At 45.6% G+C, this 26,066-nt stretch overlaps 2 long non-coding RNA genes across 4 annotated transcripts in view; one reads left to right on the top strand and one right to left on the bottom strand.

Moving 5' to 3' along the window:
* Positions 1 to 611: 611 nt before the first annotated feature.
* LOC146210170 (uncharacterized) overlaps positions 612 to 26,066 on the bottom strand; it is a 40,703-nt gene continuing 15,248 nt past the window's right edge. The window contains exons 3-5 of one of the 3 annotated variants that reach the window (XR_014708404.1): positions 25,911 to 26,050; positions 6,572 to 6,636; positions 612 to 1,872 (exon numbers count right to left, since the gene is read on the bottom strand). This is a non-coding gene — a long non-coding RNA (uncharacterized LOC146210170). Of the gene's footprint in view, positions 1,873 to 5,472; positions 5,661 to 6,571; positions 7,071 to 25,910; positions 26,051 to 26,066 lie in introns of those variants that run through there. The other 2 variants (XR_014708403.1, XR_014708402.1) reach the window with 2 other exon arrangements.
* Positions 7,971 to 8,692, top strand: LOC146210172 (uncharacterized). Its single transcript, XR_014703515.1, has 2 exons — positions 7,971 to 8,102; positions 8,550 to 8,692. It is a non-coding gene; the product is annotated as an uncharacterized LOC146210172 (long non-coding RNA).

The raw sequence follows: 26,066 nt of genomic DNA, 5'->3' as shown, positions 1-26,066 counted from the left end.
ATGAAAGTGCGCGTCGCTGCCACTTGAGTCCAGCCGTTGGTGTATGAACAGCACAGTGCACAGAACACGCTGAAGCATGCATAGACAAGGGCAAGAAACTAAAAGCCTTCTTTCTTGTGTGAGTGTATGCATGAGTGAAAACGAAATGCAAGACAAAAAAGTGCGTGACATCAGCAGACCAAGTGACACCCCTCGCCCATCAGTCAGAGAGAAACCAATGGATGCAGTATCTGTTGGTACCTCATCGACAAAGTTCGATGGCCAGCGCAAAGGATGAGGAGGTTTGGCTGTTTTAAAAGGACCATGAGAGCTTTGGTTTGCATTTTGTTGCTTTCCAGTGTGTGCATCGCTGCAGTATTTCGCAGAGACCATGTCCAACGCCTTATCGGGCTTGGTTGAAATGTCAGCCTGGTCAGTAGCCCTTGAATATGTTAGCTCTCTTAAATGAACAATCTGAAATAAGCAAGGACATAAGTTGTGCTGGCCAAATTGTGGACTGCTTTCAAGACAATGTGTGTAATGCCAAATAATCTGAGAAGTTGAATAAACGGTTGGGGTGCCCTGTTTTGTTTTCTAAATATGCATTGTTATACCATTTAACACAACTCGGCCACCCAACTTGTGCACACCAGCTAACACAAAGCTTTAGCTGCACTACACTAATCCCTCTGTCACACAAACACTTCCGATCCTCATTGAACTCAATCTGCATTCAGGCTTTCAAGAAGGATTGAAGCATCCGGTGCTACATGGGCGTTTTCAGTCAGCATTGAGAAATTTCCTACGTGGTCCGTCGTCTGCTGTCAGTCGCAATGAGTCTCAAAAGGAAATTTAAGATTGGGGTAATTATTGCACGATTTCAGTGTTCACAGCAGCATTCCGCTTTTGGCGCCTCAGGTCATCTAACCTATCTTCCCAGCGGTCAAGTGCTACAGTGCAGTTTCTCTTCCGCTCTACAGTTTCCACGCTGACGCAGTCGAAGAGAACGCCACCTTAGCTTCCACTGGCAGTAGACTACGGTGTCAATATTATAAAATTAGCTGTTCTACGAATGTTCTATCATGCCTTTTAATACATTTATGTGTTATTATGTGCAGTTCTATTGCATTTATTCGTTTTCAAGTTTTAGAGCTCGTTGCTGACGAGGGTGTCAATGACCGCTTTTGAGTGTGCTTGAAATCTCGAGAGCGATTGAGGAAGCAACCTTGAGTCAAGCAGGCTCGAGCTCAACTGCACTTGACAGTTGCCGTGTGACAACCTCGATCTACAATGAGTTGAATGGAGATCCAGTTCAATGAGGATCGAAACTGTTCGTATGAGAGCAGTTTAACTCTCATCTTGCAGGAACAAGCAATCTATATATACACCTTTCCAATAAGTTACTCGGTGCCACCATATTGTTCGCTCCTCCTCTCTGGACTGCTGCAAACCGGCTCTGCTTCCACTGTGCTAGCACCAAATGCACAAAGCAGTCCAGCAGGTAATATGGTGACACCCCGTGACCACTTATTGGAAAGGTGCACACTAATATGACTATGCTACAGTATGCTAAGGAAGTGAACACACAAAAAAGCCAGGCAGTCATGTTACTCTGGTAACGAATGTTTAATTGTGGCTGGCCTTGCATATGGCGGGCAGTAATGCATGTACCCCTGTCTTCGGACAGGACAGCAGGGTTGTAAGCATCTCCAGCAAACACTGTGCGGATGTTCGTTTTGTTATAAAAATTTAGGAGACACTTGAGATCTGTCTTTAAGAGTATAGCATGGTAGCGTCAACAGCTCCCGTCTGCAGCTTCCCTTGTGGATCCTTGATCGCATACATGCACCTTGCTATTTTATAAATGAAGTGTTTAAAGAACTTTGCTGCAACCTACAAAAAAAAAAAAAATGTAGGAAGTGCTTAAGAGCTCTAAGATCACTAAGGCGAACACAACCCGGCACCAGAATTAGAATATGTGACTAATAGGTATGGTGCAGGGAATGCAGCCTTCTAGTTACACACGTCAAATGACAGATCGAATACCACACGCCCATCCTCCGAGGTCCTGTGTATAAGCGCATAAGTGGCCCGAGTATGCATGGGGTTGCCATTAGCCTCTTTGTCACCTCTCCGCGGCGGTTTGCACAGCCAGGATGCCTCCTTTCCTCCTCTCTGCAACGCGGCAACAGAGCACGCACCTGCCAGAGCTCTTCACACGCAAGTTCCAGTATGAAGGACGTTTTTCGATGACAATTTCTGATCACACCTTCTGTACATGACGCACATGAGCCAATTAAAATACAGCTATTTAAATGCCCTCTAAACACGTGAATATTGTGAATATAAGCATAATACATAAGATAAATTCTCAGCACTGGGTAAAATATTCACAAAGTATTGTCAAACATGAATATAAAAACAAGAAATTGTAATAAAATCTTGAGGATATACAAAAGGCAGAAAAATGCCCATTTCTTAAACTACAGCTTGAAAATGAAGAAGTCTTTTTTTTTTTGCCTCAACTCCTTCAGCACCATGTAATTTGTTTATTAAATAAGATATTTACACAATCTTGCTATTAGATAATACTAAAATGCAGGTATTTTGATCCTCAATTAAATAAATGCCCATGTTTTTGTTTTGGCTTTATACATAACATAAAAACCTTTTTCTCCGAAATTTGCAGAAAAAATCCAAAAAGTGAAAGAAAAGGGGGCATGAATATCAAGATAAGCCAGCAAGAAAAATAATTCAGAATACTAAAAATATGCTACACTGCCTCTTTTATTACTAGTAAAGGTATGGTGCACCTATCGGCAGATTTCTTTTTTTCGTAGTGCTGTTCGGAAGCAGTGGTCATTCTTGATTTCCTGCAGCAGTTGTTGAGAGTCTCATGTACCTATTCTCCACATCACACTAACAAAATGCAGCGAAGCCCAACTGCCAAGGAAGTAATAATTTACGTTCTGAAGTTCATTTTGAAGGTGTGCTGTTCTCTCAGATATATAGCTAAGTTGCTGAAAACACCCATTTTTAAGCTCGGCCTTCCTCTACTCATTTTACAGTTTATAGCATTGGCATTTCCAAACCTTTCAGGATTTATGACTGGATTATTTGGTGATATGTTTTCCACAAGGTGGGAGAGTTTGCCATCAAATTTGAAAATCTGCAATAGGAGCTCGGTGTTCAAACTCCACTCGATTTGCTTGAAGAAGTTCCACACTTGAAGTTCTGGAGAAGCCATATCAAGTAGTACCAAGCTTTCATTGCTGCTGAAACCCAGCGAATGGAAACAGAACAGTAGGAACACAAAATGAGCACGTGTAACTGACCAAGAGTGATTAGAGATTGAAACTAAGCTTTTCTTGGCCACTAGCTGAAGTTCGAGGCTGGCATTTGACTGATTCATCATCTGAGCTGAACTGAGAGCTAGTTAAACTGTCTTCAAGAGACTTCGCTACTGCTCTCATAAAAATAAAACTATAGTAGAAGCAGCAGAATCGTGTGAATGGCGCCAAAGACCTCTTTATTTCGAATAATTTTTTAAATGTCACACTGTGCCAGAAAGAACAAAAACTAAAATAAAAAAATAAACAAGCTGCACACAAACAGAAACTATGGTTGTCACAATAGCCCCACTGCGGTAGTGCAGTGGTTAAGATGCTAGATTACTGTGCCGGAGTACCCATGTCCAAACCCAACCGCTGGCGGCTGCTTTCGATGCAAACGAAGTGGCACCCGTGTGCTATGTGATGTCAGCGCGCGTTAAAGATCCCTAGGTGGTCAAAATTACTCCACAGACCTCCACTACAGCACCCATTTCTGTCTTTCCACTTTGACTCCCTCCTCCCTTCCCTTACGACACTGTTCAGGTGCCCACAGAAACAAGCGACAGATTCTGTGCCTTTCCATCCCTGTGAACTAGTTACTATAATTACTTTTGTCATACTATCTGCCTAAATGGGGCTACATGTTCCAAACAAGAAAATTTACGTCTGCCAGTGTGTGAGAACCATCATTCATATATGAACGATTGGCTTTAAGCGGTCCTGAAAGGTATAAGCCCTAATCCCTTAATTTGTGCCGGTATTATCTCACACATAATCGTCAGCATACAACCATAATCTACCACATTGTGCCTAAGACCACCCAACATGGGTATAAAGCTCTGTTTTAACCAAGCTGTATGAATTTGGAGTAGCACGTCTGATACTGGATCCAAGGGTCTCTGAGGGTTCTATTCCACCTCACCCTCTCACCTCAAAGGAGCTGCCTGAGTTAGCAGCTCCAGATAGCGTCGTCCTCTCTTTTCTCGATTCTTTGTCTCTTTTGCGCTTTTCCACAATATGAGCTCCAGCCAGTTCGGCCATATCATGTGGCCTCATGACATCGCAGAACCAGACAACCAATCAGTGCATGGCCATGTCACCTGCCAAAGGCATGGTTGTGATTTTTCTCAAGGGTGACGCCTTTTACGCTACCGCAGTAAAGCAACCATTCTACAATAAGTCACTCCTTGTGGAGCACTTTTCACTACTGCTGCATTGTATGATATGGGCAGTTCAAATTATGTCCCTTCTGTAAAGAGCAGTTTGTTTGCACAGCCTCCTATCCGATGTGGATGTAGGCTACAACCCAGCACACAACAGCCGCAGGGCAGACACATTAAAAAACATGGCAGCCCTTACGAAAGCCAGCTGCTCTTTCAGTTGATAGAAAGTCCAAGATTTTCCCAATTCTATTATCTTGTAGGCAATGGACAGTAACCCAATCAGTTTAAGTTTGCAAGTGCTTGACAGCCCCTTTCTTATAGATTATGGTACTGTTAGGATCCTTCCAAGATTTTAATACGCTTGAGGTCGTGAGGCACTACACACACAAAGCAAGCAGTTTTTCTAGCACAATCTCCCTACCACTCTTCAAAGATCTGCAGTTGCCTATCCATACCAGCCGATTTCCGGAACCCTTTACATTGCTTCTAAGGCTTTTTTACTTCCTCCATGACCAGCATGACGTACAACCTGCTCACATTACTGCCCGTCATCCCGACTGCTTCAGGGCAATGTCATCAGCAAATTGCAGATTAATGAGGTATTCTCCATCTACTCTTATCCCTGAAGGCATATCACCTAGCACATAGTACAACAGATGCTGTCAAGAGAGTACAAGAAGTGGCTGATTCCATGCCAAGTTACCTAAGACAATGCCATGTTTTAGACACCATCACACACGAATAACATTTTCTCGGAGAACCACAGCTGTGTTACCACCACACCGGATCAAGTTTTCTTCTATATGACAAACTCTCCAATAAATGTCAGGCCTGTTCAGGTATTAATCTGTTACTTTAATTCGCAAGGCTAGAAGCTAGACTGGCAAAAAATTGCAGTCACACATTTGTGCTTCCCACCTCCCCCCATTGCAAATCATGTGTTGCAAACCACCCAGAATGATTTTCAAATACTAATAGCATATCAGCAACGGTGACAATATTACACAACAAAATTAAATACATTGCAAGCAAGGTGTTTTAAACTTAACTGGGAGCACGCTCTAAACCAGTAGGAGTGAGAGTGTCCATTTGGTCACACCAGTTACAGCTCACTGCACCACTGAGGTAGCGGCGGAATCCAACTGGTGGAGGAAACTCGTACGTGGGCCCAGAGTATTCCTTGCCTCTGCAAATGTAAATAAACGAGAGTAATACAGCAATTACATTTAGTTTGCATAAATTCAGCAAACTCTCTCACAATAGAATTTGGTTCGAGTAAAACAAGTGAGAGTGCCTGCTGCAGAAGGAAAAAGGTAGCAACGAGACTGGCTGTCAATGCTAGCACAAATACAAATATTTAGCACACTTACAAAGCACTGAAATAGCAACAAAGAGACTAAGTTAAATCACTTGTGCAGTAAGTGCCCAATATGCTGCGGCTTGCATGGAACTGCAATGGAGAGTGCTTATAGCAGCAACTGCCAAGCTTTTTAACAGGATTACGAGGTACTCGCAATGGTGCCTCACTCTCCCACAAAACATGCCAGCTCAGATTAATTATTGCTCTCTTTTCAAATAAGCTGTCAGTGGCCTTGGCAGCAGCTTGAAGCCAAGCACTGCCAACTATTTATGTTGGAGCAGGCAAAAGATATATATATATATATATATATATTAGGGAACTCTGCAGTAGCAACATGCATCCAAAGTGTTAAATCTATATAAAAGAGCTCAGTGAGTTCCACCAATGCAGTTATTTCGGCAGTAAAAGGACAGATATTGTCACAGGCATGAACCTATGCTGGCTGAGGAGTAATGAAGTCACTTTCATTGCTGCATACACCGAAATAAGTGTGAGTACTTGACAGTGGAAGGTCTGAGCAAATAAGCACATGAATTCGGTCATGTATATAACCATACTTTTGTAGCCATTTCATGCTGTGCAGTAGGCTTGTTGCACTTCGAGGCTCAGTCCGCACAGGGCCTACTTACGTTTAAACTCTCTCAGCTGGCCAGCAACCCCCCTTTTAGCAGTCCGCAGATATTACTCATGTATTGCAGCACTACCACGTATGGTCTGTACAGATGAGTGCCACTTACCTTCCAACAGTTTTCCGAAAGAAGCCCGACATTTTCTATGGGCTGAGCCGCTCCATCGGTTGAAGCTGCGAGGAAGGCAATAAAACCCCGATTATAAACCAGCGCGTTCACGCTGGCGCACGCAAAAATGCCTTATACTGCCCAAACAAATACAAGCGAACTCAGAAATAGTTTTACGTTATCTTTTAGTCGCCTCATATGTCCCAATACTCCAGTGCATCCGGAAGACAACAGCAACCGGCGACCGATCGGTGCACAGCAGCAGGAATGGAAGTTGTTCCAAGCACAATGAAACGAGATCGTGGACGCCATTAAGCAGTCTCGTCGTCTCCTCACGCCTTCGCCCGGAGACTGTCGCGCGATAGCGCGATTACGCCACGTCAATAATTGAGGATAACGCATGCTTGCGCTGCCGTGCAAAAACTCGTTAAAGAAGCTGCAAGGAAGGCGATGGCAGAAAGACGACAAATACTTTACTTAGAGTTCGCGGGCATGTATGTACGACTCACCGCAGTCAGTACCCTAGCAAAAAAGACCAATAGGGTGCGTTATTGGTTTTATAAGAATCGGTATTGGTTCTGTAGGTATTCTATGTGTTTTATCTGCATTTCTATGAGACTTATTCAGAAACTCATAAATCTTATTGACTGGTACATATTTGTCCTATAGGCAATAGTATTGGTTTCATAGGTTTATCGGTGGGTTGTATAAGAAAAGTATCAGACCAGTGCAGAAGCCCATACATCTTATAGGCTGATACATACTTGTCTTGTAGACTACTACATATTGGTTCATGTGTCTGATACATCAGTATGCCTTTGTTTATGGGTCTTGCATGCAGGATCAGTACGTTGGAGATTTTAGGTCTTTGTCATTGTTTCCTTTTCCATCTCGGACACATCCCCAAAACTCACGCATTCATCCCGTTTATTGAGTGTTGCCGTAACGTACAATATTAGCCGCAATAACAATTGAGAACGCAGCGCGCGGTCTCAACAAACTACGTACGGTTGGAGCCGCAAGACGCGCGACGCTGTTGCTACTGGATCACTGAATGGAGATGGGAAAGCACGCGGATATAGCACGGTTCTGTCGGGGCCCAGCTCAGTCACAATCACCTACATGTGCAGAGCAGGACGGTGAAATGGATTGAGAGGCGCGCGTCCAAGCAACTGCAACGCTGCAACCGCCGCCGAAGCGAGAGGAGTCGACATCGAGCACGCGACGAGTACGGCTCGAGCTGCCGTCGCGGTAGCGCGATGCCGGCGGCGCTTCGCAGCGGAGAGGTAGGTTTCCCATTTCCTTTCTCTCACTCCCACTCCCGCGCAAGCGTTCCCGTGCTGGCCTCTCTCATCCTCCTTTCCACCTTTCCTCTGGGCGCGCATGCGCAGCTCCGTAGAGGCATTGGCGCTGGGGCGATCGCTGATCGGGCGGTAGTTCGGTCGGTGCCCTGTGTTTATAAGTTTTCGCCGATTTTCGGGGTGCTTCTCGAGGATATCAACGTTCCAGCGCACGTTCAGCTTTTGATCAGGTGCGTGTGCATCACTTGCAACTTCGGGCTGACGTTTATACTTTGTCAGTGTATGATGTGGCTTTGCGTTGCAGAATGCCGTTGCCTGCACGCCAACAAAGGAATTTGAATCGCGCGGTGTGATATAACGCAGCGTCGAGTTTTAAAGTTGTCGGCACGATTTCTTGAAAGTATTGATGAAACTTTTTAACGTTAATCTGTTTTCGAATATCGTGCGCACTGTGTTTAAGTGGCAGAACCTGTGGTGAGGCGCAAGGCGGAATGTTGGTTCAGCAGCTACCTCGGCGTTCAGTAATGGCGGCGCCTCTCCTAACTGCCTCCGCATGAATACGCGCGCAATCGCGGTTGCCGGTATATGTGTGGACCGATTTTTTGAAGTCATGGTGGTGTCGCGTTCTTGAAATCGCTTATTTTTCAAGCTGTAACGCAATTTTTTATTTCTTTCAGGTGCCTTAGCATTCGAGAGACTACATCATCGGGCCGAAATCCGCAATCTTGGAATCGAGGGCTACCTGGATGCAGTCAATGTTTGGATTATGTGCTAGTATGCGTTGCCGCTGTCATTGTGGATTAAAATGTGTATACATGCACCTGCTGCGTAACTCATCCCTAGAAAATGGAACATAGCTGCCCTCTCCTTTCAGGTGTCCGGAGAGGTAAAACACCCGCAGCTACTCGATGAGACCAATATTCCATAGGGCCTACAAAACTAATAGGAAGCCTACTGGTTTTGTAGGTCTATCAGATTATTGACAGCTATGGGTGTACTAGCATTACAGACCTATCAGTTTATCAGATGCCATAGGACCGATAAAACCATAGCCTATACGACCAGTAAACAATTGACCTATAAAACCAATACTCCAGTAGACCTGTAAAACCAATCGGCTAGGATACCCATAAGACCAATACTCTGGCAGACCTATAAAACCAATATCAATAATCTGATAGGCTATTAGTTTTCTATCGGATTTTTTTGCTAGGGTAGGATTGCACCGAGGGCTGCGCCCTTGAATTTAAGGCTATAATCCACGAACTGAATCCGCATTTCACCGAGTTTGCATCTACCGGGATGATGGCCCGCAAACTGCAGCAGACCGACGCATGAAAGACAACCTAGGGTGCCTAGGGCTCGCAAAGCGCAAATGCTCGTTGTCTGAAAAGCGCGCCAGCCAGCCTTCCTTGTTTGGGCCATACTTTGGGCGGCTCAGTGAACATCTGGGTTTGAGGCTTACTTCTAGAAAAAATCAAGCACTAAAAGTTATTTGACGTCACATCTGTCCAGAAGAGCAACATATCCTCCTTTCCACTTTGGTCCCGGGCGCGCATGCGCAGTTCACGGAGCCGGCTCTCTGCAAGTTCAGGTCACAAATATACCGCATCAAAATGACTAAGTGCACCGAAATCAAGAGGCATGTCATTTTTCTTTAGTGCCATGGTATGGCAGCAGTAAACGGGAGCGGCCAGGTGCTTACAAATAACAGAAGCCCGACAGGTTAGACGCACCGGTGCCACAGACGGAGAAGTGAGAGCTCCCTGCTGCACAGAAAGAAAGCAGCACACGAAAAATGCACGGACACTGATCAACATGTGCGCAGAAGTGTGTAAAATATAGTTATAGCATTCGCGCAACTGCGCGCTCTATGCAAGTTCAGAACTTCGCCGAAAAAATTACGTGCGACAGTGAGAGTTCGATGGAGAACAACAAGCCTAGAAGTGTAGTGCACGTTAATTTGTGTGCCATTCATAACTGTGTCTGCGCGCATGCTCTCGGTTCAAATTGCGGAAATGTTTTGCTTCGTTTTCGTTTCACAAAGGAAAACAAATGCTGCAATCGGGAATACTGATAAAATAAGAAAAAAAGATGTCCTATTAATATTGCTTTTTGGCCTGATTGGTTCATTTAAACTAACATTTCTATTTGATGGCAAATAATTTTATTTTATTTCATTTCCTCGCCCCCCCCCCCCAACATACACACACCTATTTCAATTTTCCATTCGTTCTCGTCCCACTTTCACTCTTCTACACGCCTTTCCCCCCCCCCCCCCCCCCCCCTAAAAAGCAAATGGGGCGTCTGGCATCTGACGCAACAAAAAGTAAAGAAAAGGAACACCGACAGCGCTAGGGGCTTAATGTCCAGCAGGTCGATCAAAGTGCGCGAATTCGGCAGTACAATAATCTTGTTGCGGCCGCTCGATCGCAGTGCTCTTGTTCTGCAACAAAAACAAAAAAAAAAAACCGACTGCTAAGTTTAACGGCGACGTATCCTGCTCTAAATAACCCAAATGAAACAGCAGAATAAGGAAGAACAAGTAGCGGCGCGGATAAAAATGTGAACAGACGTAACGACAGGAATTTGCACTGACCATAACAGCAACTCAGCAACAAAAGTGCCATGACTTCGCTATATAAACTCATTTAGCAATCGGCACGCGTGCTCTCGACGTCATGTGTTCTTTCGCCCACACCAAGCTATGTTCGCGCTAAAACTTCATTAAAGTCCCATTCACAACGTAAACTGTGAAGCTGGCTGCACGAGCATGCACTCAAGGAGCCATCGCAAACCACATGGCGAAAATTCGTGACTCGGGGAAAAAGAAAGCGAAGAGCTGAACCACCTTGCGCAAAGCAAAAAAACAAACAAACAAACAAACAAAAAAAAAAACGTCGCGCGCGCGCGCGCGCGGTGCGGATGCGCGGCGCGGATGCGGGCGTTGCGCGCCTGGAGCGAAAAAAAAAAAAAAAATCGGGGCTGCCGAATTTTCCCATCGCGCTGCCCTCCCCTAACGCTTCACAGGTGCGTTCATCCCGTTTGTCAAGTGCATCCGCGCTACGTTCGACACCGCACCAGCTTTTCCCTCCATGCAGCTTCTCTGCCATGTCACATCTGCTGGTTTTCGGTTTGCACATGTCTCATCTGCCCTGGACGTTCTGCATCAGTGTGGCGGCTCGCGTCGCGTCGAGCTGCTTGGGAATGTATGCAAAAAAGAAAAAAAAAAAAGAAAAAAGACAAGGAAACACAGATCTTCACGAAACAAGGAGGCACAGATAAGGAAATGGTGATCGCTATCGAGTGGCCGCTCTTCCTGTTAACCAGCTGTAGTAGTGTAGGTTCGCTATGCGTCTTGTTTCGTTTTCGTGCCTGGTTCTCATACCTTTTTCCTTTTTTCCTTCTCTCTTGCCGTGTTTTGCCGAGCGCGAAATAAAGGCCCCGCTGCTCCTGTGTTGTTGCAAGACTTCGTAGGCTGAAGTCCCGCGTCCCGAGCGACTTCCATCGCTTTTGCACACGCTCGATGCTGCCTGCGCGACTGCAGCACGAGGATTTTTAAGCTCATTTCACTTATTCATACTTGCCGTAAACAATGCGCTAGCGCGGTGCTCACGGCAGCACCTCAGACGCCACTTTTCCCCACATAGCTTCTTTAACTTGTTTATTTTAGGCGGGTTGTGGCTAGCAAGCCACAACGAGTGGCACCTGCTACGCTGCGGGGAAGAACATTTCCTTGTCGACAAACTGTATACCATGACTGTACGCACATCTCTACGTACCGCAGCACCGATGCAAAAAAAAAAAGAAAAAAGAAGCAAACAAAGAGAGAGAGAGAGAGCTGAGACGGCGCGAAAGGCATCCTCTGAAATGATGCACGCCAGCCAATAGGCTTCCAAAGCACCGTCGAGCGGCGCTGCTGCTCCTGACAGGGAGCGCCATCTCTGACAGAAAAATAGAAACTGGGGATAAACGCGGCGGCACCACGTAGGCATAGGGAACCAAAGCTGGAGTTTGCTCCGCGACGCCAGCGCTCGGTTTCCAGCGGAGCGGAGAGGAACTACAAAACCTACGCGCATCCGCGCCCGCGCTGCGCGTGGCTTTCTGCGGAGTCTGCGCAGCCCGCTCGCTCGGGAGCGCGTGCTACGTTCAGCCGCGCGTGCACGCGGAGCGGGAGAAGGAGAGTGAGGACGAGGGGGGTGGGTGGCGCGTTCTCGCGCGCAAAGCCGGCGCTCTTTGCCAGTGGGATTTCTTAATTTTGCTTTTTTCTGTGCCCCGGCTGACATAGAGGCTGGCTGGAGGCATGTTTTTTATCGGTGCTTTTGAAAGCAAGAAATTATGATTAATTGATCGCCAGACATTGTTTTCAAAGAGCGCTTGTTGGCAGGCTCAGACATACATAAAAAAAAAGAACGCGAATTCGCTGCTTGGAGGCGGGAGGCAAACGACAGGTATCTTGAAGGACTTGAGGCGGCACCTCTTGATGCCTCTGTCCATGTTCACAGAATGAAGGGTCCAGCCTTCGAGTGCTCCTTCCTTTCCCTTTGTAACTGGTCACTTGAAAGGGGCCTATTCAGCTCTTTGGGGACAAACGTTTTAGGCAGTGCTGCCGGCGCCGTGGGGCCTGTTTTCGGCGCGTTTAGGATGCGTTCCCTACAAAGGCACAAAGCATGCCGCCTTACCCTTTGGTTCCTGCCGACACCGGCCAGGGGAAGTTCACTGCTGCGGCGCTGCCATCCGAAATCAATGACCTAGCTACCGTTAACGATGAGGGGTTTCTTAACGACCTGGGTCATTCCCCAGAAGCCGAGGCATGCCATTTTTGCGGCAGTTTCCTCTCCACGAGACGAACAGCGAGAAAATGTCTGACGACTTTCCATGCAGACGGGGACATCTCTCCGCGGAAATCTTTGTCTTCTTAATTCCACTGTTACGCTGCGCAATTCCTAGTTCAGTTATCTCCTATAGCGAACGCGCAGTTTTGAGCTCCCGAAGCAGGATCGCGTATGAGGATAGGATGATTGACGTAAAGTGATCGCATTAATGACGAATATCTGTTTCTTGAGGCCGACCCGGTTCCACGATGGCTGCTTCAGCACCGCCAGTTAGAGAAGTACGACACACGAACGGTACGAGATATCCCCCCCCCCCAAAAAAAAAAAAAAGAAAGGCCCACAACCATCCCATTACCGTTTCCACACAAGCTTCGCGAAAAAAGTGCGCCGTCATTATTTTCCTTCTAGTTCTTTTCTTTCTTTCTTCTTCCCCCCTCATTGTTAGAGCGCGACGGTGGCCACAATGCGGCCGGAGGAGGAGAGAAACAACCGAGCGCGCAAACACGTGCTGGAGAGCAGCGCGGAGCAGACGACAACATGCTTTTCTATGCGGCGGCTAGCAGACGACGCGGCCGGGCTGCGCGTAGATTTTGACGGGGTCTCCATGGAGGGCGCTGACGCACAGAGCGGCGCAGCGCCCCCTGGCCCAGGTTTTCTCCCCTATCCCGTGCAAGTTTTCTCCTTTCGCTCGCTCGCTTCTGCGCACGTGCAGACGTCTCGCGCTGCTTTGTCGCGCGGGCACTCACTGGACGACGCCGGCTCGCTCGCTGCCTTCACGACGTGCGCCATGCGCTTTCTCTCGCACGAGCACGCGCATTGACGCGCCCCCGCAGGCGCACCGCGACATGCAACCCGCATTCCGTCTTGATTGGGCAACCTGACGCGTACTTCTATGAAGGATACTTTAATATAAGCGGGAAACTTTTTATTCACGTCTGCACTGTAGAGCAGACGACAGACGGGGATGAGTAAATATTGATTGTGAATGCGTCCCACGTTAGCAAAAAGGTGGGAATGCATCTCGAGGTAAGTCCGCTATGTAATTATATTGTCGTACATAATATCTTTAAAAACTGCTAAAGTATCATCAGTACTGTGGAATAAAGTGGTCCGCTCGTTGACCATCGTTTTGGCCTGTAGCATGCGATCTATATACGAATTTGTTTTTTTATTATTACGACGTTAGCAAAGGAAATTTCGCAGTAGAATAACTATATAGTCCGAAGGAGGTGTTTCATCAAAGACAAGAACGCTAGCAATCTCATAAGCACATGCGTGCTCCGTGCGCTACACGCGATATAACCGGCTCGCTGGCTTGGAAGGCAGGTGAAATCCAAGCTTGTACTACACAGTGTTTTATTTCAGTTCTTATTAAATGGTTGCGCTTCATTTATGATAATATTTGGTTTGCACTCACGAACCTTGTGACGCGAATGGGATGCTCCGTGCGAGTAGTGTTAGTCGAGCCATAGCTAGGATCACTTTTGTACTGCACTTCCGACATATCTTCGTTAATAATAATAATAATAATAATAATAATAATAATAATAATAATAATAATAATAATAATAATAATAATAATAATAATAATAATAATAATAATAATAATAATAATAATAATAATTGGTTCACTTTTGGCCAAGTTGCGAAAATCTGTAAAAGCGTCTCAGGCATGTTTTCCAACGCCGCCCCCACCCCCGAAAAAAAAAAGGCCTCGCTCCTAGATATTTTCTTGGTCAATCTAAAAATGAAAAGGCAGCTGTGGACACTTAGGGCACATTCACACATCAGTCTCGATTGCGGACGTCACATCTGTTGATTTGGTTGCTCTCAGAGCACTCACAAAGCAGGGAGAGAGCACAAAAAAATCGGCAAAACTAGACACGCGGGGAGCGACGAGCAGGATAATCTTCCATCCTCTTCACTTTTTATGCATGGTGTTTAACCACTATACTTTTTTGATGGCTCTCCAAGCCGTCTTCGTCAACTGTCAACATTTTTGAGTTTACGAAGAAAGGGGAAATTGGCTCTTTTCGTTTCCACAAAGAACGCGAGACTTCTCAGAACGCTGTCATGGTGTTGGAAAACAGGTCTTGCGGACACGCTTCCACAGGAATCTACAAAGTTTCACACGTGAGCCTCGAATTTTGGTGCTTCGCCTACTATTGTGGCTTCCCATGACACAATGCTACTTAGTACATCCGTTCCGCATCAGCGGAAGCGTTTTTGTATCGCCAAATAACCGCCAGACGCAACGCGATCGCCGCGCGTGCACAGGAATCTAGCGGAGCGTCTGCTCCGGCGAAGCCCCATCGTTTCAGATTTCGCCACCACGCCAGGAATGCGGCGCTGCCATCGCGCGGCGAAACTTGAGCTTGGGCTCGAGTCTCCTCGCGCCAGCGCGCGCCTCGGCTCGCGCCTGGCGCGTCACGCATGCGCAGATAGACTACAGCGTAAGTTCGTGCGCGTAAGCGCGCCGCTCGGGTCTGCTGGTTGGTTGGTTTGTGGGGTTTAACGTCCCAAAGCGACTCAGGCTATGAGAGACGCCGTAGTGGAGGACTCCGGAAATTTCGACCATCTGGGGTTCTTTAACGTGCACTGACATCGCACAGCACACGGGCGCCTTGCTTTTCGCCGCCATCGAAAAGCGGCCGCCGAGGCCGGGATTCGATCCCGCATCCTAGGGAACAGTAGTCGAGCGCCGTAACCACTGCGCCGCCCCGGCGGGGCCCTCGGGTCTGCTCAGGCGCCTCATGGAGTGGGGCCTTATAACAGTCGACGCGAACCATCCAACTCTCGGGTACAGTGTGTCCTCATTGCTTAAAGAAATGTCGGATGCTCGCACTCTGGAGTGCGTGGAGGATGCCGAAGCATCAACATCTGATATGAAAGTACTGCGATGCAATTTGGCGGACGGAGAAGCCGCCGAACAATAGGTGCGGCGGCTTGGAGCTAGCACAAATACGTCCTGGATTGTCGCTAAAACGGAAGCGAAAGGATGCTTTTTTCTTTCTTGCCACGCCTGCCTGTTTTTTTTCCTTGCGCGAGTAACATGATAAGCGCGTTATTATATATTGTGTGACACCTTCTCCTGAAGAATTAAAAACTTACTCCGCGCAAACTATCATACTGGCGCTCAAATAAGCCTATAATTGCATGTGTTGTATGAGAAGTATCAATGCCCACGATTACCTCAGTTATCCAGAGTTGAGAAATGCTGTCCATCACGACACCCAACAGCTTGTAGAAAATGATGCGCAGGATAGAATAGGTAAGGCCTCGAACATTCTTTTGGCAGAAAATTATAAATCGCGGTAACTAAAAAAGAAAAGTATGACATACTCAGCGGGAAGCTTTTCTAGCAGTGGCGCCCTTGCTGCCCCTTCTTGCCTCAATGCTACTACCATTCGCACTTTTACTTTTCCTTCCTTTTTTCCTTTGCACAACTTCTTTACTGTTTTCTTTTGGCTGATGCCACCTTCTTTGTATGTTTGTGGCTACCCTTTCACGCTACCCCGCGCACTTCGCCGCCTCAATGACAAAAGGTCGTCAAGAAGTTGCCTTTTCCTCGCAACACTCTAGCCTAGTGGGTAAGCTTGCTGTAGGAATCTCGAAGCAGAGCAGAAAAAAAAAAAAAAGCGTTTTTTAATTTGTACATTGCTTCCAAGCTTACAGGCAACCTATGTGAAGATGTAGCTACGTCCAGGCTTAGCCTTGCAGTCAAGCAAGCAATTGGTACATCTGAGTGGTATTTTTATAGAGTTGTTTTCATTTGTGAAGAATACAAGTTGACGTGAAAAGCTGAAGGTATTTTCTCATTGCAGGATGGTCTTCCACAAAGTCTGGCGGTGTCAGCACCACAGTCAAAAAAAAAATATCAGCAAAGCGCAACACAGAATGTCAAGCAAAATTAGACATAAAAATAAAGAAGGTGAACCGAAACACCAAAAAAATGATCCTTTTCTTTGCAAGGACGTCCCTCTAACAGCCGTCATCAAGCTGTCAGCACAGCACAATCACAGCACAGAATCAGCAGATGCCCTCCGGATGCTACGTGCAAGTCCCGAGACAAGGACGCTATTTCATGGTTATTTTGAAGAAGGAATGACACCGTCTGACGCCATCCAGCGCCATGAACGCTTGCTCAGTGGCAAGAAAGATGGGCCCCTGCTCCTTGCAAATAGGATGCTAAACCCAAGCAAAAGAACTGTTTTCCACTGGCATGAGAAATGGACATATGAAAAGTATGGGCCACATGGAAATCCAGTAGAGAAGCTGCAAAAAAAGATGCCACAGTATGCAGCGCATGGTAAGTTAGTTCATTTTGAAACCTCAAATGTTATATAACGCATCACCGTGCAGCTTTCCAAGTTCTTGCTGTTGCCACACTAACTGAGCATTTATGTCAACTGACGACCAACAGCAGTTGCTCTTACTTATATGATAAAGGTTTTACTAAATTGTGCTGTTTTAGTATGGCTTCTAGGGTGTAAATTCGACTTCAATCCTGCATGGAACAGTTTCTAAGACTACTGGTCTTATCCATAAGAACTAAACCTTGAACCTCAGATCGAAATCACCAAACTGCTCTTGTTCTAAAGTGGTGGGCTCTCAAATTAGTTTTACTGCATGGTGCTCTGGCCCAAGTATCAGTGAATGGCACTTTTGCATGCTCCTGCTAAGAAAATGGCACCACAATGGCTGGAATCTAGCCCTCAAACTATTACTGAGCAGTAGAATTTCTCAGGTACTATGTCACTACTGTAGGCTGCATATGTTATCAGTTTGTTTTCAAAAATTTTGCCAGAACTTAAAATGTGAGCTGTACTGGTGCAGCTTATGGTGCAGCGGTGGCGTAGCGGTAGAACATCCGCCTCGCATGCAAGAGGACCGGGGTTCAAATCCCGGTGCCGCGCAATTCTCCACCGGATAAAAAAAAAAAAGAAAAGTCCGCGTGTCGATGGAATTGCATACACAGGTTTGGGGTGCGACCTGATGCCGGTGAACACCTCCGGCAACGCACTCCCTCACCAGAACAGGAGTTGGCCACCCTGGTGCAGTAATTGGAAACAACCTCCTATGATAAGCTCCATAAAACCACGGCCCTCAGTCACCAGCGGCTGCGGAACAACTGACCACGGCGGCGGTCAGACCTGTGACGCAGCAGGGGGTGCTAAGAAAGCCTGGCTCCGCTGGACAGGCCGCCATTGGAAACTGACCCTGGCAACGTTTAATACTAGAACCCTAGCTAGTGAAGCTAGTTTAGCAGTGCTGTTAGAGGAACTAGAGGGCATGAAATGGGATGTCATAGGGCTTAGTGAGGTTAGGAGGCCGAATGAGGCATATACTGTACTGAAGGATGGGCATGTACTGTGTTATCGAGGTTTACCGGAGAGGCGACAACTAGGAGTAGGTTTCCTTGTCAATAAGTATATAGCGGGTAATATAGATGAATTCTATAGTATTAATGAGAGGGTTGCAGGCATCGTAATTAGGCCTAATAAGCGGTATAAACTGAAGGTTGTACAGGCCTATGCACCTACATGTAGTTATGATGACCAGGCAGTTGAAAGCTTCTATGAAGATGTAGAATCGGCAATGCGAAAAGTAGAGACGCAGTATACTGTACTAATGGGCGACTTCAATGCCAAGGTAGGGAAAAAACAGGCAGGAGACAAGGCAGTAGGTGACTATGGCATTGGTTCTAGGAATAGCAGGGGGGATTTACTAGTTGAGTTTGCAGAGGGCAATAACCTACGAACCATGAATACCTTCTTCAGCAAACGGAAGAACCGGAAATGGACATGGAAAAGTCCTAACGGAGAGACTAAAAATGAAATCGACTTCATAATGTGTTCAACCCCCGCCATTGTGCAGGATGTAGAGGTAATCGGGAAAGTGCGATGCAGTGACCACAGGATGGTGAGGTCCCGAATTATACTAAATCTGAAGAAGGAACGCAATAGATTAGTAAGAAAGAAACCCATCAACGAATTAGCGGTGAGGGGGAGGGCAGAAGAGTTCAGGATCTCGCTACAGAATAGGTATTCAGCTCTAACTGAGGATGGCGACATTACCCTAGAGGCAAGGAACAATAATTTCAGAAATATCATTACTGAGTGCGCGGTAGAAGTAGGCGGTAGGATAGTTAGAGAGGATACCGGTAAGCTGTCTAAGGAGACGAAAGATTTGATCAATAAACGCCAGAGTATGAAAGCTTCCAATCCAACAGACCAGATCGAATTGGCCGAGATATCAAAGCTAATCAATAAGCGCAAGGTGGCCGATATAAGGAAGTATAACATGGACAAAATTGAGCATGCTGTAAAAAACGGGGGAAGCCTTAAAGCGGTAAAGAAGAAATTGGGCATAGGCAAAAACCAGATGTATGCGATAAGGGACAAGGCGGGCAACGTCATCACTAATATGGACAAGATAGCCAAAGTAGCCGAGGAGTTCTATACAGATCTATACAGTAGCCAAAGTAGTCAGGACCGTAATGAGATTGACGGTAGGGAAAAACAGTCAGACGTTCCACCAGTGACGAAGGACGAGGTCAAGAAAGCACTAGAAACTATGAAAAGGGGGAAATCAGCTGGAGAGGATCAGATAACTACAGATTTGCTGAAGGACGGCGGGGATATCGTGCTAGAAAAACTGGCCACCCTGTATACGCAGTGCCTGGTGTCATCGACGGTACCGGAACCATGGAAGAACGCAAACATTATCCTCATTCACAAGAAAGGGGACTCTAAGGACCTTAAAAATTACAGACCAATCAGCTTACTGTCTGTTACGTATACGGTATTTACTAAGGTAATCGCTAATAGAATCAGGACAACCTTAGACTGCAATCAAGCAAAGGATCAAGCAGGGTTTCGGAAACGGTACTCTACTATCGATCATATCCATACCATCAATCAGGTGATAGAAAAATGCTCGGAATATAACCAGCCCTTATACATAGCATTCATTGATTACGAAAAAGCATTTGACTCAGTTGAAACCTCGGCGGTGATGCAGGCATTGCGAAATCAGGGGGTAGACGAGCCGTACGTGAAAGTGCTGGAAGATATATATATAGTGGCTGCACAGCAACCATAGTTCTGCATAAAGAAAGTAACAAAATTCCCATAAAGAAAGGCGTTAGGCAAGGAGACACAATCTCCCCAGTAGTATTCACAGCTTGTTTAGAGGAAGTATTCAGAGACTTGGAATGGGAGCAGTTAGGGATAAGGGTAGATGGAGAATACCTCAGTAATCTGCGATTTGCTGATGACATTGCCTTGCTAAGCAACTCGGGGGATGAACTGCAAATAATGATTGATGACCTAGACAGAAAAAGTAGAAAGGTAGGCTTGAAAATCAATATGCAGAAGACTAAGGTAATGTTCAACAGCCTCGGGAAGCAACAGCAGTTTACATTAGGTAGCGAAATACTGGAAGTAGTAGGCAAATATGTCTACTTAGGACAGGTAGTAACCGCAGATCCGGACCATGAAAGGGAAATAACAAGAAGAATAAGATTGGGATGGAGCGCATTTGGCAAGCACTCGCAGATTATGACTAGCAGCTTACCGGTATCGCTCAAGAGGAAAGTATACAACAGTTGCATCTTGCCTGTACTAACCTATGGGGCTGAAACTTGGAGGCTAACCAAGAGAGTTCTACTTAAGTTGAGGACAACCCAGAGGGCTATGGAACGAAAAATGGTAGGGGTAACATTAAGAGATAGAAAGCGTGCAGAGTGGGTCAGAGAAATAACTCAAGTTACCGACATTCTAGTGGAAATTAAGAAGAAGAAATGGACATGGGCAGGACATGTAGTGCGAAGAGAGGATAACCGATGGTCGCTGAGGGTAACAAACTGGATTCCAAGGGAAGGAAAGCGTAGCAGGGGGCGGCAGAAAGTTAGGTGGGCGGATGAGATTAAGAAGTTCGCAGGGGTCAAGTGGATGCAGCTAGCACAGAACCGGGTTAAGTGGAGAAATATGGGAGAGGCCTTCGCCCTGCAGTGGGTATAATCAGGCTGATGATGATGATGATGTACTGAATTGTTTCTTTTCTATGCCTTTCAGGCATAGGTCACGCAACCCATAAATGCTGCCTATATAAAAGCTTACACTAAACTTGCTGGCTTGTTACACCTTGCAATCTTTCTTTCAGAATGTAAAATGTGTCCTTAACATAAACATAATTTTGATGGAGGTCCAAAAGCATGGTGAACAAAGTGCAATAGTAAACATGGCAGAGTCTTAGTTAGCCACAGCCTCCAGGAATCAGTCACTTCAATCGGATAATAGTAGGAGTGCGTCTGAGGGCAATATCAAGAACGGCTAATATTTGCTGTCATATCCTTAGCATATAATAGTGCTTTTCCTGAGAAGAGAGCCTGCATTTTGGATAGCTGTTGTGCAGCAAAGCTAAACTACTAGAAGAGGAGCACATGCTTTCAGCTATGTCCTGCAACTAAGGCAGAAGGGTATAAGACAATAGAAATAAGTGTGTCTATGTGCACATTTGGAGTAAGCAACCTTACACTGAAGTGCAATGATCAGAAAGAAAGTGCATGGCTGGTCTAAAGAGAGCACGCTTTTTCTTACGGCCTTTTCAATCGCCGCGGGAGCAATGGGAATGTTTCTCCTGGAGTTATGCTGTCTGCTGCTGCAAGGGGCGTGACTTATTCACTGCTTGCTCCACGCCTGCTGCAGCGGCGATGGGTGGGCTTTGCTCGGTTTTGCGCTGTCATCTGCTGGTTTTGTAATACACATAGCAATGAAATGAAAAAAAAAAATAATAATAAATAAATAAAAAATAAACAGAACAATGTACTTGCTTTAGCTGCCTGTCACCAGTGTATTCCACATGTGAAGGAAGTCTTTATAACAAAATCTGCCCGTTATAACCATAAAAAAATTATTCTCCTTCTTCCAAAGTATGACGAGCACATGACAGATACTGCTGTCTTAAACGCAGAAGATGGTGTATTGATCCATTCTTAGCAAATGGCCATATTAGACTCACAAGTACCATAAGTAAGCTTGTTAATGCAGGGTTGCCATGCTGCGTGTCTACCAGGTTTAACGCCCCAATGTAACTCAGGTTATGAGAGGCGCCGTGTGGAGGTCCTGGAAATTTAGATCACATGGTTTTCTTTAAGTAATGTGCACTGCATGGCGCAGTGTACTGCCAGGGTCTTGACAATATTGCTTCCATCGGGACATAACTGCCGTGGCTGAGACTGAACCCGAGAGAAATGAACTTTCAAACTTTTCAAGCTCGCGCTCCTAGATATCGCCCTGCAGAAACATCTAAGACAACCACTGTGACAAAATTCCAGTTTTCTTGACATAGAGGAAAATCATAATTTTATATTCTGTAATATGCATGCTGGCAGTTGCTGTTAAAATTGCCCTAATTTTCGTGGCCACCAAAATTTTGTGTTTTTTGCAAGTTGCGTTATCATCTGAAAAAAGCTCTTTTCAATTAATAATTCAGGTAATAAAGTTACTCGGAGATTGGCACGCTTCTCTCATTTAGAACTTGAAATGGAAAATAAGGCGGTTTCTGCCGTGGCGGGTGTGTGTTTTCAGAGGTTTTAAATCCAATAAAATCCGTTACGCCTATTTGGAGGTGCTATCAGCATGTCAAAAGTTCTCCAGTATGGTCACGTGCTCCACGTAAAGACTCTCGCCACAGGCGAGCTGCTTTCAAATCACTATACAATTATAATGACAGTTAGATGATGCCAAAAGCACCCCCACCTTCACACCCTCCTGCCACAGATTGTACTTAGGTAAAATAATGGACACAGCTTTAAATAAATGTTCAGTTTTCTAAAGCAGATTATGATTCTCTCCTTCCTTAAATTTCTTTTAAAAAGGGGTCAGTTTTGAAGGAGAAAGATTTTGTCTTGTTTGCCACTGCTCACTTCTGTAGAGTAAATATTTGTGCCCAATGTCTTGATCAAAAGTAGTTGTGTCAGTTGCAAGACTACATACTCTTCCAACCAAATGATATGCTCTGAATGTAATGCATATGCAACTTAAAGACTGTGGCTAAAATTGCGGCTGTCCAATGCACTGAAAGTATACCTGGTGCCTCATGCAACCGCCATTCAGTCGCACCAAGGGGACTGCCCACGCGCAGAATTTGTCTGCATTTTATACTGCATAGATCTCAAATATTAGACGCTGATTAGTCTTTTTGTGAACTGCAAGGATTGCAATGTGTGGACTTGCATGTCGCAATATACGCGAGTGGGGCGGAAAGCGGGCACGCGCTTCCTATGCGCGTGAATGGTGGTAGCAAACGCGGAGCGGTTGAGGTGGTGGCGACCCCATTGAGGTGCGGTGGGAGGTGGAAACAGACCCTACTGCAAACGCCGTAAGAAGCACGCTCTCCCTCGAGACCGGCCGTGGAAAGTGTCGTACATGTATAGATGACATGCACTTCCTTGCACACTTATATTGCAACCGTTTACTTTCCACAACTGCATCTCGGCTGCTAAGTAAATTGTGTTTGGATTTGATTTCTGCATTATTACATTCAGAAGATGTGCATGTGCTATTCCAGGCATGTTGCATGTGTGTGCGTTATAAAAAATAGATATCCAAATATATATCCATATCCATATAGAAAATAGATATCCAAAGAAGATATTCATTTTTTGTTCTTTTTGTATCTTAAACATTACTCATCCTGAAAGTTTATTCCTAAGCCTAATTGCTAGGTACTGAAAACTGGAAGATGCTCTGTGGCTGAAAAATTTAACACTATTTTTAAATTCATAATATTTAGATTTCTTTACGTTCTTTCACTGTGTTCAGTAAATGTATTAATATTTGACAATGTTCATGATGTACTACGAGTTAGTTTCTTCTGTTAAGTAACCATCTTGCATTTCAATATTTATCTATATGCTACATAATATTTTGGAACGAGTACCCCTGCCAAAAATGACTAATACATTGTGTAACATAGAGAAAACTCTTGATGACTAAAGTTATTTTCCAACATCCAATGTGCAATAAAGCTTCAATTTCTGTTCTTACAAAAACTGGTGGACTGCCTTTTTCCATTCAAGTCATGCACCATTAGAGATCGTTGCATGCTGCAAAATGTCCACTAATGCTGGTGCTGTATCCTGAAAGCAGCTAGTGGCAGAGCAACAAAACGAATAGTTTACGACTGAAGCCTCAAAACATTAACTCTGTCTCTGCATGGGAGATGACTTCTGGCCTGTACTGGTCATGCGACGGGCACAACAGCTGGAGTCATCACAAGAAGTCATCTTTGTCGATTCCACAGCGTCGTGTGACACGGAGCACGGCAACAGTCCTCCTAACATCTACCAAGCCTGGTGCTGTGCCCATAGCAGCACTTGTTCACAGCTCTCAGAGCAAGGAGGGCTACGGGCTGGCATTTCAACTTCTCAAGTACCCTTTGTGCTTCGGGAACAAAGAGGTACAAGTTTTTCTGAAAGAAATAACTGATAGCTGATAACTACAGTTATGCTGGTACCAATAGGTCAAACTAGTCCTACAAGACAAATGAAATGGTTTGCGTAGCTGGACTGATGTGCTCACATGGGCACATAGGTGCCCAATATTACAGTGTATGCTTCCAATTCCTGCCTGCATCAGTGGTGCATGTTCAAACTTTGTGTGTATTTGTATGCATTTATGAAAATCTGTACAGACAGCTGTGGACAAGAGTAAACGGTTTAAAAGAATACATTTCAAGAGCTTATTCGTGCCACCTAGCAGTGCAGACAAGTTTATGTGTGTTCGGAAATTGTTAAGCATGCAATGCCGAAAGCCCCGCCGGGTTGGTACAGTGGTAAGACGCCCGACTACTGTCCGGAATTACCGGGTTCGAACCCGACCTCGGCGGCTGCGTTTCGATGGAGGCGAAACGAAGAGGCGTCCGTGTGCTGTGCGATGTCAGCACACGTTAAAGATCCCCAGGTGGTCGAAATTACTCCGTAGCTCTCCACTACGGCTCCTCTTTCTCTCTTTCCACTTTAACTCCCCCCTTCCTCCCTTCCCTTACGGCGCAATTCAGGTGTCCACAGACACAAGTGTGACAGATACTGCGCCTTTCCCTTCCTGTTAACCAATTATTATTATTATTATTATTATTATTATTATTATTATTATTATTATTATGCAATGTCGAAACATTTCACTCTGCTGAAAGTTTGATTGCAATGCTGGGCTGCACTGAAATGCATTTTAAATTCTTCACTGTCCGTTGCTAGAGAAGTTGATGATTAAAGAATTCTGAACAGAAAGCAACACAATGGACGGGACGAAAATGAGACAAACAGGGCTGACTGTTGACTGAATGTACATGTATTTCAGCTTGTTCACACAACCCTGTGCACTGTCGCCTGTTGAGTGCTACGTATGTACGGTTGCACTGTATTTACTACTCTCCATATTCATGCTCTTCTGTGTATTGTCGAGACCACAATATTGCGAGACATGGGAGTGCATGGGAAAGCTGCACTCCCTGCAATCTATCGGCACACACCCGCTCTCTTGCCCCTAGCCATGAGCCATTCATACATTGCATCCAATATCAGGTGCCACTTCAGTAATCTGTGCACTGAGACCTCATACAGAGTTTCATGAGGCGGCAATTTTTTAACACTAGAAAAGGCATGTAATTATGCATTTTATTGCTTTCTGCTTCTTGCATCCCTGACAGACGTGGCTCTCAATTTGCACTGTTGGAACACTAAATGATAGCAAGACGATGAACATCACAGTATTAACTTGGAATGGCGCAGACATTTAGCTCAGGGTGCCTCAGCGCATGAACTCTCAATGCAGAATGTGATGCAGTTTCTTAATCATGCACGGCGCGTATAAGGTATAGGTAACGACACAAGCTAGCTGCGATAGACAAGACGGGCACGTGTCGTTAGCTGGCATGAAACACAGCTTTGCAATGCACTCTCATGTCTCGCACTACTGTAATAGGGACGTGTCAGTTTTCACGTTCGTACAATTCAACACCACTGCATTTTCAACCCCAGGAGAGGAGCAAGGGCATGTAAAAAGATAAGCTGACAGCCTTCAGGTTTCTAAGAGTTACAGGAACCTTATTAAAATCATGCCTAAACACAGCTGCTCATCTGCATTTTGGCATGGCTTAGCTGAGTGCAGACTAAATTGCATATTTATCTGACCATACCTGTTTATTGCAGGCCCCTGCCGCATTTATGTCAGACGCTTCGCGGGCCGAGAAAGACGCACTCCGTGATGCCTGGCCCTCTGCACGTCAGCTGCTGTGCCACTTCCACATCTTGCAGGCAGAGTGGCGCTGGCTGATGGCTACGGACAACAAGGT

Source organism: Amblyomma maculatum, chromosome 1, assembly GCF_055883805.1.
Source record: "Amblyomma maculatum isolate TAMU_Amacu chromosome 1, ASM5588380v1, whole genome shotgun sequence".
Lineage (NCBI taxonomy): Eukaryota > Metazoa > Arthropoda > Arachnida > Ixodida > Ixodidae > Amblyomma > Amblyomma maculatum.
This window is presented reverse-complemented; position numbering and strand designations above follow the sequence as displayed.